General features: G+C 45.4%; 1 non-coding gene across 1 annotated transcript; it reads left to right on the top strand.

Moving 5' to 3' along the window:
• Positions 1-11,083: 11,083 nt before the first annotated feature.
• On the top strand, positions 11,084-11,165 carry trnal-caa (transfer RNA leucine (anticodon CAA)). Its single transcript has one exon. It is a non-coding gene; the product is annotated as a tRNA-Leu (tRNA).
• The last annotated feature ends 4,853 nt before the right edge of the window (positions 11,166-16,018 follow it).

Genomic DNA, 16,018 nt, shown 5'->3' with positions numbered 1-16,018 from the left:
AACAGGGAAAACCTTTACACAACAGAGAACATCTTTACGCAACAGTGAACAACTTTATATAACGGGGAACATCTTTGCACAACAGGGAATTTCTTTACACAGCAGAAAGCACCTTCGTGCAAGTCTATCTCTTCATCTCAGTCTCCGTTTCCCTGTCTGTCTACAAACCCTCTCTGTTTCTCTCGAAGTCTCGGATTTCCCCCAGTCTCTGTCTCTCCCTTGTATTATTCGGTCTGTCTCTCTCTCTCTCTCTCTCTCTTGTTTATTCAGTGTATTTCTCTATCCCTCCCTTTGTGTGGCGAGAAAGACCCTTGCTAGTTTTCTGTGTGTCATTTTGTGTCTGTCCCATTGTCGGTGGAGTAATACTGAGTGTCCTTGTGAAATTACGCAGCCATGTGAGCCTGCCAACACGGCTGCTGCGGGGTCCGGGTCTCTGGGCTGTTTGACGGCCATGCTGTAGCTTTCAACACAGCCTGGAAGCTGAAATTTGTCTCGCTAACACACAGCACCGTGGGGCATCGGAAGCTAAACACCAGCCGGCATTCTACACCAGCCGACAGCAGAGTGGCGCAGCGGAAGCGTGCTGGGCCCGTAACCGAGTGATCGATGGACCAAAACCATCCTCTGCTATTAGCATTCTTATTTACACCAACAATAAAAACCTCTTTTGCTACACACAATCAAATCGCACTGATTTTATCACACTTTACTTACAACAACTTCCTGCTTGCAATACACAACAGGGATAAATTATTAATTAAATTTACAAAGGGTGTGTTCCAACAAAGATCTATTTGTCAGTGTTGCCCTGTGAACAGGTAGCTTCTTCTGATCTAGTGGGTTGCATCAGAAGAGAGATTGCCGATCACGAATTTAATTTCCTTTTGTTTCCCCTTTTACTTACAAGACCAAGCCACTTTTCAATCACCAGTCACTAGTTTCAGATTCCAGAGAGCTTTGATGTGGTAGCGTGGCCGAACGGTCTAAGGCGCTGGATCAAGATTCCAGTCACTTCGGGGGCGAGGGTTCGAATCCCACTACTGCCTGATATTGCGGCTTTGGTAAATTTCGTCGCTTGGACAACAGCCGTAAACCGTGCAGGCAGGGCGGTTTTTTCAGTATTATGTCACATTTTCCTTCAGTTGTTTTTGGCAGATAGATCTGATTGCAGAATTTCCGCTTGTGCATAATTGGCCTGAACACCGTCCCGAACACGACAAACACCACAACTGAATTCAGCTCGTTCACTCACTCGTCTCCACACCTGCTGCCTCTCACTTATTCAGATATGCACCACTTTTACAATTTTGTTTCTTCCATTTCTTACAATCTACCGACCGCGCCCCCCATTGCTGTCAAACTCGCACCCACCATCTCTCCGTCGTTTCCCCGTTCGCCCTTCCAATCTTGCCGGCTCAACAGCCCCTCCCATTTGCTCCTGTGCTCCAATCCGATTAATGTAACACGAGTATCTTTTGTTCAATCTAACCTATCCAGACAGTGAAAGTTACATTAAGACATGGTTAAGAGAAGATCCATTCTGTAATAAAAAGGGTGGGTGGGATCTGGACTCTGACTTCAGGATGTGAGTCAGATGTGTTTTTCATACCATTAGTCTGAGGAAGTTGTGATTCGCTGGGCAAACTTTTCCTATTGTTCTCTCCTCTTATAATTATGATACATTTCAGGCTCAATGCGTCAGGTTTTATTTATTACACTTTACACTTTACTTACAGCAACTTCCTTCTTGCAGTAAACACAAGAATCTGCCACACAACTTTCTAATCACGTTATTCGCACCAACATAAGCTGCAAATGCTGCAAACTTGGAGCAGCCTTGGCCTTCCCCTTTCTCTCAACGCATTCCTGCAGCGCCGCCTCTCCAGCACCAGATGGTGGTCTTAGGCCTTTACACAACAAGGAATACCTTCACACAAGACGGAACACCGTTGCACAACACGGAGAACCTTTACACAACAGGAAACACATTACTCAATATCGGACATCTTTACAAAGCAGATAGCATCTCTAAACAACAGGGAAAACCTTTACACAACAGAGAACATCTTTACGCAACAGTGAACAACTTTATATAACGGGGAACATCTTTGCACAACAGGGAATTTCTTTACACAGCAGAAAGCACCTTCGTGCAAGTCTATCTCTTCATCTCAGTCTCCGTTTCCCTGTCTGTCTACAAACCCTCTCTGTTTCTCTCGAAGTCTCGGATTTCCCCCAGTCTCTGTCTCTCCCTTGTATTATTCGGTCTGTCTCTCTCTCTCTCTCTCTCTCTTGTTTATTCAGTGTATTTCTCTATCCCTCCCTTTGTGTGGCGAGAAAGACCCTTGCTAGTTTTCTGTGTGTCATTTTGTGTCTGTCCCATTGTCGGTGGAGTAATACTGAGTGTCCTTGTGAAATTACGCAGCCATGTGAGCCTGCCAACACGGCTGCTGCGGGGTCCGGGTCTCTGGGCTGTTTGACGGCCATGCTGTAGCTTTCAACACAGCCTGGAAGCTGAAATTTGTCTCGCTAACACACAGCACCGTGGGGCATCGGAAGCTAAACACCAGCCGGCATTCTACACCAGCCGACAGCAGAGAGGCGCAGCGGAAGCGTGCTGGGCCCGTAACCGAGTGATCGATGGACCAAAACCATCCTCTGCTATTAGCATTCTTATTTACACCAACAATAAAAACCTCTTTTGCTACACACAATCAAATCGCACTGATTTTATCACACTTTACTTACAACAACTTCCTGCTTGCAATACACAACAGGGATAAATTATTAATTAAATTTACAAAGGGTGTGTTCCAACAAAGATCTATTTGTCAGTGTTGCCCTGTGAACAGGTAGCTTCTTCTGATCTAGTGGGTTGCATCAGAAGAGAGATTGCCGATCACGAATTTAATTTCCTTTTGTTTCCCCTTTTCCTTACAAGACCAAGCCACTTTTCAATCACCAGTCACTAGTTTCAGATTCCAGAAAAATTTGATGTGGTAGCGTGGCCGAGCGGTCTAAGGCGCTGGATCAAGATTCCAGTTTCTTCGGGGGCGAGGGTTCGAATCCCACTACTGCCTGATATTGCGGCATTGGTAAATTTCGTCGCTTGGACAACAGCCGTAAACCGTGCAGGCAGGGCGGTTTTTTCAGTATTATGTCACATTTTCCTTCAGTTGTTTTTGGCAGATAGATCTGATTGCAGAATTTCCGCTTGTGCATAATTGGCCTGAACACCGTCCCGAACACGACAAACACCACAACTGAATTCAGCTCGTTCACTCACTCGTCTCCACACCTGCTGCCTCTCACTTATTCAGATATGCACCACTTTTACAATTTTGTTTCTTCCATTTCTTACAATCTACCGACCGCGCCCCCCATTGCTGTCAAACTCGCACCCACCATCTCTCCGTCGTTTCCCCGTTCGCCCTTCCAATCTTGCCGGCTCAACAGCCCCTCCCATTTGCTCCTGTGCTCCAATCCGATTAATGTAACACGAGTATCTTTTGTTCAATCTAACCTATCCAGACAGTGAAAGTTACATTAAGACATGGTTAAGAGAAGATCCATTCTGTAATAAAAAGGGTGGGTGGGATCTGGACTCTGAATTCAGGATGTGAGTCAGATGTGTTTTTCATACCATTAGTCTGAGGAAGAAGTGATTCGCTGGGCAAACTTTTCCTATTGTTCTCTCCTCTTATAATTATGATACATTTCAGGCTCAATGCGTCAGGTTTTATTTATCACACTTTACACTTTACTTACAGCAACTTCCTTCTTGCAGTAAACACAAGAATCTGCCACACAACTTTCTAATCACGTTATTCGCACCAACATAAGCTGCAAATGCTGCAAACTTGGAGCAGCCTTGGCCTTCCCCTTTCTCTCAACGCATTCCTGCAGCGCCGCCTCTCCAGCACCAGATGGTGGTCTTAGGCCTTTACACAACAAGGAATACCTTCACACAAGACGGAACACCGTTGCACAACACGGAGAACCTTTACACAACAGGAAACACATTACTCAATATCGGACATCTTTACAAAGCAGACAGCATCTCTAAACAACAGGGAAAACCTTTACACAACAGAGAACATCTTTACGCAACAGTGAACAACTTTATATAACGGGAACATCTTTACACAACAGGGAATTTCTTTACACAGCAGAAAGCACCTTCATGCAAGTCTATCTCTTCATCTCAGTCTCCGTTTCCCTGTCTGTCTACAAGCCCTCTCTGTTTCTCTCGAAGTCTCGGATTTCCCCCAGTCTCTGTCTCTCCCTTGTGTTATTCGGTCTGTCTCTCTCTCTCTCTCTCTCTTGTTTATTCAGTGTACTTCTCTATCCCTCCCTTTGTGTGGCGAGAAAGACCCTTGCTAGTTTTCTGTGTGTCATTTTGTGTCTGTCCCATTGTCGGTGGAGTAATACTGAGTGTCCTTGTGAAATTACGCAGCCATGTGAGCCTGCCAACACGGGTGCTGCGGGGTCCGGGTCTCTGGGCTGTTTGACGGCCATGCTGTAGCTTTCAACACAGCCTGGAAGCTGACATTTGTCTCGCTAACACACAGCACCGTGGGGCATCGGAAGCTAAACACCAGCCGGCATTCTGCACCAGCCGACAGCAGAGTGGCGCAGCGGAAGCGTGCTGGGCCCGTAACCGAGTGATCGATGGACCAAAACCATCCTCTGCTATTAGCATTCTTATTTACACCAACAATAAAAACCTCTTTTGCTACACACAATCAAATCGCACTGATTTTATCACACTTTACTTACAACAACTTCCTGCTTGCAATACACAACAGGGATAAATTATTAATTAAATTTACAAAGGGTGTGTTCCAACAAAGATCTATTTGTCAGTGTTGCCCTGTGAACAGGTAGCTTCTTCTGATCTAGTGGGTTGCATCAGAAGAGAGATTGCCGATCACGAATTTAATTTCCTTTTGTTTCCCCTTTTACTGACAAGACCAAGCCACTTTTCAATCACCAGTCACTAGTTTCAGATTCCAGAGAGCTTTGATGTGGTAGCGTGGCCGAGCGGTCTAAGGCGCTGGATCAAGATTCCAGTTTCTTCGGGGGCGAGGGTTCGGATCCCACTATCTGCCTGATATTGCGGCTATTGGTAAATTTCGTCGCTTGGACAACAGCCGTAAACCGCGCAAGCAGGGCGGTTTTGTTCAGTATTATGTCACATTTTCCTTCAGTTGTTTTTGGCAGATAGATCTGATTGCAGAATTTCCGCTTGTGCATAATTGGCCTGAACACCGTCCCGAACACGACAAACACCACAACTGAATTCAGCTCGTTCACTCACTCGTCTCCACACCTGCTGCCTCTCACTTATTCAGATATGCACCACTTTTACAATTTTGTTTCTTCCATTTCTTACAATCTACCGACCGCGCCCCCCATTGCTGTCAAACTCGCACCCACCATCTCTCCGTCGTTTCCCCGTTCGCCCTTCCAATCTTGCCGGCTCAACAGCCCCTCCCATTTGCTCCTGTGCTCCAATCCGATTAATGTAACACGAGTATCTTTTGTTCAATCTAACCTATCCAGACAGTGAAAGTTACATTAAGACATGGTTAAGAGAAGATCCATTCTGTAATAAAAAGGGTGGGTGGGATCTGGACTCTGACTTCAGGATGTGAGTCAGATGTGTTTTTCATACCATTAGTCTGAGGAAGTTGTGATTCGCTGGGCAAACTTTTCCTATTGTTCTCTCCTCTTATAATTATGATACATTTCAGGCTCAATGCGTCAGGTTTTATTTATCACACTTTACACTTTACTTACAGCAACTTCCTTCTTGCAGTAAACACAAGAATCTGCCACACAACTTTCTAATCACGTTATTCGCACCAACATAAGCTGCAAATGCTGCAAACTTGGAGCAGCCTTGGCCTTCCCCTTTCTCTCAACGCATTCCTGCAGCGCCGCCTCTCCAGCACCAGATGGTGGTCTTAGGCCTTTACACAACAAGAAATACCTTCACACAAGACGGAACACCGTTGCACAACACGGAGAACCTTTATACAACAGGAAACACATTACTCAATATCGGACATCTTTACAAAGCAGACAGCATCTCTAAACAACAGGGAAAACCTTTACACAACAGAGAACATCTTTACGCAACAGTGAACAACTTTATATAACGGGGAACATCTTTACACAACAGGGAATTTCTTTACACAGCAGAAAGCACCTTCATGCAAGTCTATCTCTTCATCTCAGTCTCCGTTTCCCTGTCTGTCTACAAACCCTCTCTGTTTCTCTCGAAGTCTCGGATTTCCCCCAGTCTCTGTCTCTCCCTTGTGTTATTCGGTCTGTCTCTCTCTCTCTCTCTCTCTTGTTTATTCAGTGTATTTCTCTATCCCTCCCTTTGTGTGGCGAGAAAGACCCTTGCTAGTTTTCTGTGTGTCATTTTGTGTCTGTCCCATTGTCGGTGGAGTAATACTGAGTGTCCTTGTGAAATTACGCAGCCATGTGAGCCTGCCAACACGGGTGCTGCGGGGTCCGGGTCTCTGGGCTGTTTGACGGCCATGCTGTAGCTTTCAACACAGCCTGGAAGCTGAAATTTGTCTCGCTAACACACAGCACCGTGGGGCATCGGAAGCTAAACACCAGCCGGCATTCTGCACCAGCCGACAGCAGAGTGGCGCAGCGGAAGCGTGCTGGGCCCGTAACCGAGTGATCGATGGACCAAAACCATCCTCTGATATTAGCATTCTTATTTACACCAACAATAAAAACCTCTTTTGCTACACACACTCAAAACGCACTGATTTTATCACACTTTACTTACAACAACTTCCTGCTTGCAATACACAACAGGGATAAATTATTAATTAAATTTACAAAGGGTGTGTTCCAACAAAGATCTATTTGTCAGTGTTGCCCTGTGAACAGGTAGCTTCTTCTGATCTAGTGGGTTGCATCAGAAGAGAGATTGCCGATCACGAATTTAATTTCCTTTTGTTTCCCCTTTTACTTACAAGACCAAGCCACTTTTCAATCACCAGTCACTAGTTTCAGATTCCAGAGAGCTTTGATGTGGTAGCGTGGCCGAACGGTCTAAGGCGCTGGATCAAGATTCCAGTCACTTCGGGGGCGAGGGTTCGAATCCCACTACTGCCTGATATTGCGGCATTGGTAAATTTCGTCGCTTGGACAGCAGCCGTAAACCGTGCAGGCAGGGCGGTTTTTTTCAGTATTATGTCACATTTTCCTTCAGTTGTTATTGGCAGATAGATCTGATTGCAGAATTTCCGCTTGTGCATAATTGGCCTGAACACCGTCCCGAACACAACAAACACCGCCACCCAACCAACTGAATTCAGCTCGTTCACTCACTCGTCTCCACACCTGCTGCCTCTCACTTATTCAGATATGCACCACTTTTACAATTTTGTTTCTTCCATTTCTTACAATCTACCGACCGCGCCCCCCATTGCTGTCAAACTCGCACCCACCATCTCTCCGTCGTTTCCCCGTTCGCCCTTCCAATATTGCCGGCTCAACAGCCCCTCCCATTTGCTCCTGTGCTCCAATCCGATTAATGTAACACGAGTATCTTTTGTTCAATCTAACCTATCCAGACAGTGAAAGTTACATTAAGACATGGTTAAGAGAAGATCCATTCTGTAATAAAAAGGGTGGGTGGGATCTGGACTCTGAATTCAGGATGTGAGTCAGATGTGTTTTTCATACCATTAGTCTGAGGAAGTTGTGATTCGCTGGGCAAACTTTTCCTATTGTTCTCTCCTCTTATAATTATGATACATTTCAGGCTCAATGCGTCAGGTTTTATTTATCACACTTTACACTTTACTTACAGCAACTTCCTTCTTGCAGTAAACACAAGAATCTGCCACACAACTTTCTAATCACGTTAAGCTGCAAATGCTGCAAACTTGGAGCAGCCTTGGCCTTCCCCTTTCTCTCAACGCATTCCTGCAGCGCCGCCTCTCCAGCACCAGATGGTGGTCTTAGGCCTTTACACAACAAGAAATACCTTCACACAAGACGGAACACCGTTGCACAACACGGAGAACCTTTACACAACAGGAAACACATTACTCAATATCGGACATCTTTACAAAGCAGACAGCATCTCTAAACAACAGGGAAAACCTTTACACAACAGAGAACATCTTTACGCAACAGTGAACAACTTTATATAACGGGGAACATCTTTACACAACAGGGAATTTCTTTACACAGCAGAAAGCACCTTCATGCAAGTCTATCTCTTCATCTCAGTCTCCGTTTCCCTGTCTGTCTACAAACCCTCTCTGTTTCTCTCGAAGTCTCGGATTTCCCCCAGTCTCTGTCTCTCCCTTGTGTTATTCGGTCTGTCTCTCTCTCTCTCTCTCTCTCTTGTTTATTCAGTGTATTTCTCTATCCCTCCCTTTGTGTGGCGAGAAAGACCCTTGCTAGTTTTCTGTGTGTCATTTTGTGTCTGTCCCATTGTCGGTGGAGTAATACTGAGTGTCCTTGTGAAATTACGCAGCCATGTGAGCCTGCCAACACGGGTGCTGCGGGGTCCGGGTCTCTGGGCTGTTTGACGGCCATGCTGTAGCTTTCAACACAGCCTGGAAGCTGAAATTTGTCTCGCTAACACACAGCACCGTGGGGCATCGGAAGCTAAACACCAGCCGGCATTCTGCACCAGCCGACAGCAGAGTGGCGCAGCGGAAGCGTGCTGGGCCCGTAACCGAGTGATCGATGGACCAAAACCATCCTCTGATATTAGCATTCTTATTTACACCAACAATAAAAACCTCTTTTGCTACACACAATCAAATCGCACTGATTTTATCACACTTTACTTACAACAACTTCCTGCTTGCAATACACAACAGGGATAAATTATTAATTAAATTTACAAAGGGTGTGTTCCAACAAAGATCTATTTGTCAGTGTTGCCCTGTGAACAGGTAGCTTCTATCTGATCTAGTGGGTTGCATCAGAAGAGAGATTGCCGATCACGAATTTAATTTCCTTTTGTTTCCCCTTTTACTTACAAGACCAAGCCACTTTTCAATCACCAGTCACTAGTTTCAGATTCCAGAGAGCTTTGATGTGGTAGCGTGGCCGAGCGGTCTAAGGCGCTGGATCAAGATTTCAGTTTCTTCGGGGGCGAGGGTTCGAATCCCACTACTGCCTGATATTGCGCATTGGTAAATTTCGTCGCTTGGACAACAGCCGCAAACCGTGCAGGCAGGGCGGTTTTGTTCAGTATTATGTCACATTTTCCTTCAGTTGTTTTTGGCAGATAGATCTGATTGCAGAATTTCCGCTTGTGCATAATTGGCCTGAACACCGTCCCGAACACGACAAACAACACAACTGAATTCAGCTCGTTCACTCACTCGTCTCCACACCTGCTGCCTCTCACTTATTCAGATATGCACCACTTTTACAATTTTGTTTCTTCCATTTCTTACAATCTACCGACCGCGCCCCCCATTGCTGTCAAACTCGCACCCACCATCTCTCCGTCGTTTCCCCGTTCGCCCTTCCAATCTTGCCGGCTCAACAGCCCCTCCCATTTGCTCCTGTGCTCCAATCCGATTAATGTAACACGAGTATCTTTTGTTCAATCCAACCTATCCAGACAGTGAAAGTTACATTAAGACATGGTTAAGAGAAGATCCATTCTGTAATAAAAAGGGTGGGTGGGATCTGGACTCTGACTTCAGGATGTGAGTCAGATGTGTTTTTCATACCATTAGTCTGAGGAAGTTGTGATTCGCTGGGCAAACTTTTCCTATTGTTCTCTCCTCTTATAATTATGATACATTTCAGGCTCAATGCGTCAGGTTTTATTTATCACACTTTACACTTTACTTACAGCAACTTCCTTCTTGCAGTAAACACAAGAATCTGCCACACAACTTTCTAATCACGTTATTCGCACCAACATAAGCTGCAAATGCTGCAAACTTGGAGCAGCCTTGGCCTTCCCCTTTCTCTCAACGCATTCCTGCAGCGCCGCCTCTCCAGCACCAGATGGTGGTCTTAGGCCTTTACACAACAAGAAATACCTTCACACAAGACGGAACACCGTTGCACAACACGGAGAACCTTTACACAACAGGAAACACATTACTCAATATCGGACATCTTTACAAAGCAGACAGCATCTCTAAACAACAGGGAAAACCTTTACACAACAGAGAACATCTTTACGCAACAGTGAACAACTTTATATAACGGGGAACATCTTTACACAACAGGGAATTTCTTTACACAGCAGAAAGCACCTTCATGCAAGTCTATCTTATCATCTCAGTCTCCGTTTCCCTGTCTGTCTACAAACCCTCTCTGTTTCTCTCGAAGTCTCGGATTTCCCCCAGTCTCTGTCTCTCCCTTGTGTTATTCGGTCTGTCTCTCTCTCTCTCTCTCTCTTGTTTATTCAGTGTATTTCTCTATCCCTCCCTTTGTGTGGCGAGAAAGACCCTTGCTAGTTTTCTGTGTGTCATTTTGTGTCTGTCCCATTGTCGGTGGAGTAATACTGAGTGTCCTTGTGAAATTACGCAGCCATGTGAGCCTGCCAACAGTTGCAAGCTTTCCATTCTAATCCATGTATGTGTAAACCTGAGGAAAGTGTAGAAAAGGGTTTTCAGAATGGATTATCCACTGTGGCCGATTTTCCTGCTGGATTTTAATGCAAGAACGCTGCACTTGGAGTATTGGTATAAGGGATGTAGAATATCCATGCTGCCTGGCAGAAGACTGCTCGATGAAGCGATTGTTCCCATTGGAAACAGGAAGGCAGCAGCAGTATGCTCACCACTGTTCATTTCACGGAATCAAAGACTCCATTTTTAAACAACAGATGAGTTTGCAAAAATTAAAAGTTACTCACGTCTCTGGGTGGGCTCAAACCACCATCCTTTCAGTTAACAGCCGAACGTGCTGGCCCATTGCGCCACAGAGACAGACACGAACATGTTTGCAATTGGAATTATTCCACATGAACCCACGTGATTATGTGCCAGAGTGTTCACAGCAGAGGCACCGATTTCGAAGCAAATGAGAAGCTGCGTGGGTCCAAACCACCGTCAGGGTAGTCGTGGCCGAGTGGTTAAGGCGATGGACTCAAAATCCATTGGGGTTTCCCCGCGCAGGTTCGAATCCTGCCGACGACGGCACCGAGGACGTTGTCCCAAATGATCAGTTTTTACTTAATTTGAACTGCTGCCTTTCGGTTCCTCTGCCGAGATTCAAAGCTACAATCAAACAAAGTTTCAAGCAGAAAGTATAACAAGCACTTCACCCCATTATGACATTACGAGAGGCCTAAGCAAAAGGAGAATATTACGTTATTTAACGCTCTTGAAACCGTCAAAGCAATTTTAACAGTCGAAAATCTTTTATTTTGCAACCCATTGAAGAAAATGCACGTCTTCCGCGCAGCCATCTTCCAGTTGATGCTGCTTCCTACTGCGATGCTTATTTAATGAACTAAGCCAGACGAGCCACAGTTCTCAACACCGCCGGCTTAAATCGGTACATTAGATCATAAGAAATAGGAGCAGTATTTGGCCATGCGACCCTCGATCATGCTCCGCCATTCAATAAGATCATGGCTGATCCTCTACCTCAACTGAAAATTACCGACCTAGCCCCATATACCTTGATTTCCATAATGTACATATCCATCTCAGTTAGGAATGTACTCAACGACTGAACCACTGAACACAGCCCTCTGCGTTAGAAAACTCCAAAGATACACAACCCTTACAATGAAGCAATTTCTCCTCATCTCAATCTTAAATGGCCGGCCCCTTATTCTGAAACTTTGACCCCTAGTTCGAGCTCCACAGCCAGGGTAAACAACCTCTCAGAATCCGCCCAGTCAAGCCATGAAAGAATTTATATGTTCTTCCTTAGTAGCGTCTGCTGAATTCATTTCACCACAGAAAACTATGTTTAGCTGGATGGACAATCAGCAGGAAAAACAATGCAGCCAAAGATTTATTCTCCAACCACATTCCCTGAGGCACGCGGCCATACAAAGGGACAAAAGCAGCACACAAGAGAAAAGGCGATTTGAATCCCGTTCGTAGTGTCGAATTTCCTCAATTTGACCGAACGCCATCTGAAGCAACAATTTGAATCAGATATTGCATTTAATTTCAGTCGCAAAATGTTAAGCGATCACACACTGCAAACCGTACGCAAAAAGAAAATCACAAGGCCCGTGCGAGGCACTAAACCGCATTCAAATACAGCAACCAAATCAGTTAGCGTCAAAGATTTTGTCATTAGAAATTCATACCTCTAGCATTTGGCTGAAAACAAGAGATTGCAGGGGCTGCTCGCTTCTCGGCCGCGGCGCAAGCGACAGCAACAAGTCATCCGCTCACAGCTGTGTCCTCCAACGTACTGGAACTGCATGTGACGGAGCATCTCAATCCTCAGGCCCTGATTGGACAGATGTAATGGGGGCGTTCTCGAACCGCTGTATGTGATTTGTTGGTTGTTGTCTCATGATCGGGGTGCGGGGTGATGCAAGTAAGCTGACGTTCTCTGGCAATTGTTATTGCTTCAAATCTTTCCGTTCTTATCAATTAAATTGATAAACTGAGGAAAGTGTAGAAAATGATGTTCAGAATGGATTATCTACTGTCGCCGATTTTCCAGGTGGATTTTAATGGCAAGAAAGCCGCACTTGGAATATTGGTAAAAGGGAAGTAGATTATCCAGGGTGCCAAGCATGAGACTGATCGCTGAAGCGATTGTTCCCATTGGAAGCAAGAAGGCAGCAGCAGTATGCTCACCACTGTCCATTTCACGGAAACAAGAACTCCATTTTTATACAATAGATAATAGGAAATATTTGCTCTCACAATCACAAGTTCCTCAGACTAATGGAATGAAAAACAAAGCTAACCCTCACCCTGAACAGACAGTCCAGCTCGCCACCTGTGTATTTTCTCCTATCGTTGTCTTAAAGTAACGTTCCCTGTGTAGATTGATAATATATTCAGAGAATCACAGAAACCCCACATTGCAGATAAAGGCCATTTCGGCCCATTGAGCCCGCACCGACACATATCCCACCCTATCCCTGTAACCCCACGTATTTAATCCCCCTAAATTAAGGGTCAATTTATCATAGCCAATCAACCTAACCCGCACATGTTTTGGACTGTGGGAGAAAACCGGAGCACCCGGAGAAAACCCACACAAACACGGGCAGAATGTGCAAACTCTACACAGACAGTCACGTGAAGCCGGATTGCGAACCTGGATTACCTGACGCTGTGAGGTAACAGGTGCTAACCACGATGCCACCGTGCTGCCCTGGTTCTTGTTATTCTTGTTATATTAAACGGATTGGAGCACAGGAGCAGATCAGATGCGCTTTTCAACAGGGAAGTCTGTCAGGGCAAACGGGGAAGTGGCTGTGAGATGGTGGTTGCGAGAGTGGCGCGGTCGATAGATTTTAAGGACTGGAAAAAATGTTTAACCGAGGCCTCAGATTCTGGAACGCCTAAAACAACATTTTGCAGAAAACAACATTTGGAGAGGCTGGGAAGTGAACCCAGAATTTCATACATGCGAAGCATACACTCTACCACTGAGCTATATCCCCTACTGGTACCATATTGTAATGCAGTACAGAAGACCTGGCAGCCTCTTCTTTCTGATCTCCCTGTGTTTTCTCAGTATGTGCTGAAGAAGGAGCGCCTGAAGCAACTGTGGGTGAAGAGAAGAATTCTGGCATCGTCAGGAACAGTGGAAGGGGAAATGAGAAGGACGTCTTCTGGAAATATTTGGCCTCGTCCCTATAGGAAAAATAATAGACTGAGAGTAGAGCGCATGTAGTCCTTTAACATTATGGAGGAGTTAAAGTCATAGACTGTCATGCCTGTGCCGGCTCTTCGAAAGAACTGTCAAATTTCATCCCACACCCTAGCGTTTTTCCCACAAGCCTGCAGATTATTGCAGTTCAAAAACATGTCCAATTGCCTTTTGAGGTTGCTTTGAATCTGACTCCACTACCATTTTAGGTAATGTGTTCCAGCACTTAACAAGCGCCTGCGCGCCAGTATATATTACATCTATTATCTCTGGTTACCTTTCCAATTGTCAGAGGAAATAGTTTTCCTACTTGACCTATCACACCACTTCAAGTTTTTGAAAATCTCTACCGTTTCTGCTTTAAGGAGAACAATCCCAGGTTCTCCAATCTCTCCACATAACTTGGTACCATTCTAGAAATCTGCCCTGCACCCTCTCCAAGGCCTAGCCATCCTTCCCAAAGTGTATGCCATAATTGAACACAATAGTCCCGCTGAGGGTAACCAGTGTTTTAGGAAGATTTAGCATAACTTCTTTAGTTTTCTTCTCTATTCCTCTGTTGATAAAGCCAAGGTTCCCATGTGCTTTTTAACAGCCGTGTCCTGCCAGCATCAAAGATTTGTGCACATACACCGCCGGGTCTCTCTGTTCATGCACCCGTCTGAAATTCTACCATTTCGTTGATTTTGCCTCTCCTCATTCGTCCTAACAAAATATATAATGTCACACTTCTCTGCGTTAACTTCCATCTGCCATGTTTTTTCCCATCCTTCTTGAAGGCGATCAGAGAGTCAGCTCCCACAACACCGGAGTGCAACGCATTACTGCTCTCTGGAAAAATAAAACCGCCTAAAATCCAGTCTATTTCTCCCTCTGTGTCAGCTTGAGAATATATTCGTGATATAATAATCGGAATGGAGCGCAGGAGCAGAGGGGAGGTGCTGTTCAACCGGGAAGTTTAGAAGGGCGAACAGGGAAGCGGCGGTGAGATGGTGGCAGCAAGGAGCAACAAAATTGTAAGAAGTGGTGGAATCTGAGTAAGTGAGATACAGCGCACGTGGAGACGTGTGCGTGAACAGAAATGATAGCATCGAAAGTTTAAGAAGTGATATAGATATTGGCAAAACTGTCTGGCCTGCATAGTATAACGCTTTCTGTGAAACGAAATTTATAAATTCTACCATAACTGGCAGCGGTGGGATTCTGAACCGCGTCTCCGAAGAAACGGGAACTTAAATCCAGCGCCTTAAACCGCTCGGCCACGCTACCACAGCAATCGGTTGAGGAATCTGAAAATAGTAACTGGTGAATGAAATGAGGCTTGGTCTTTTAAATAAAAGGGGAAACAAAAGGAAATTAAATTCGTGATCGGCAACTCTCTTCTGATGCAACCCACCAGATCAGAAGAAGCTACCTGTTCACAGGGCAACACTAATTAATAGATCTTTGTTGGAACACTCCCAATATAAATTTAATTTATAATTTATCCGTGTTGTGTATTGCAAGCAGGAAGTTGGTTTAAGTAAAGTGTGATAAGAATAAGTGCGATTTGATTGTGTGCAGCAATAGAGGTTTTTATTGTTGGTGTAAATAAGACTGCTAATAGCAGAGGATGGCTTCGATCTATCGACCTCTGGGTTATGGGCCCAGCACGCTTCCGCTGCGCCACTCTGCTGTCGGTTGGTGCCGAATCACGGCTGGTGTCCCGGTTCCGATGGCGCAGGGTGCTGTGTGTCAGCGAGACCAATATCAGCATCCAGGCTGTGTTGAAAGCTACAGCATGGCCCTCAAACAGCCCAGAGTCCCGGGCCCCGCAACACCCGTGCTGGGAAGCTCACATGGCTGAACAATGTCACAAGGACACTCAGTATTACTCCACCCACAATGGGACAGACACAGAATGCCACACAGAAAACTAGCAAGGGTCTTTCTGGCCACACAAAGGGAGGGACAGAGAAAGACACTGAAGAAACCAGAGAGAGAGAGACAGGCCTAATAAAGCGAGGGAGAGATAGAGACGGAGGGAAAACCGAGCAAGCGACAGAAACAGAGAGGGTTTGTGGACAGACAGGACAACGGAGACTGAGATGAAGAGAGAGAGAGAGACTTGCATGAAGGAGCTTTCTGCAGGGTAAAGATGTTCCCTGTTGTGTAAAGATGCTCCCTATTGTGTGAAGATGTTCTCTGTTGT

The sequence above is a fragment of the Somniosus microcephalus genome, unplaced genomic scaffold (genome assembly GCF_052327205.1).
Source record: "Somniosus microcephalus isolate GS21.2 unplaced genomic scaffold, FLI_Smic_1.0 unresolved_chr9, whole genome shotgun sequence".
Classification (NCBI taxonomy): Eukaryota; Metazoa; Chordata; class Chondrichthyes; order Squaliformes; family Somniosidae; genus Somniosus; species Somniosus microcephalus.
The sequence above is the reverse complement of the archived record's forward strand: the minus strand, read 5'-3'. Positions and strand labels throughout refer to the sequence as shown.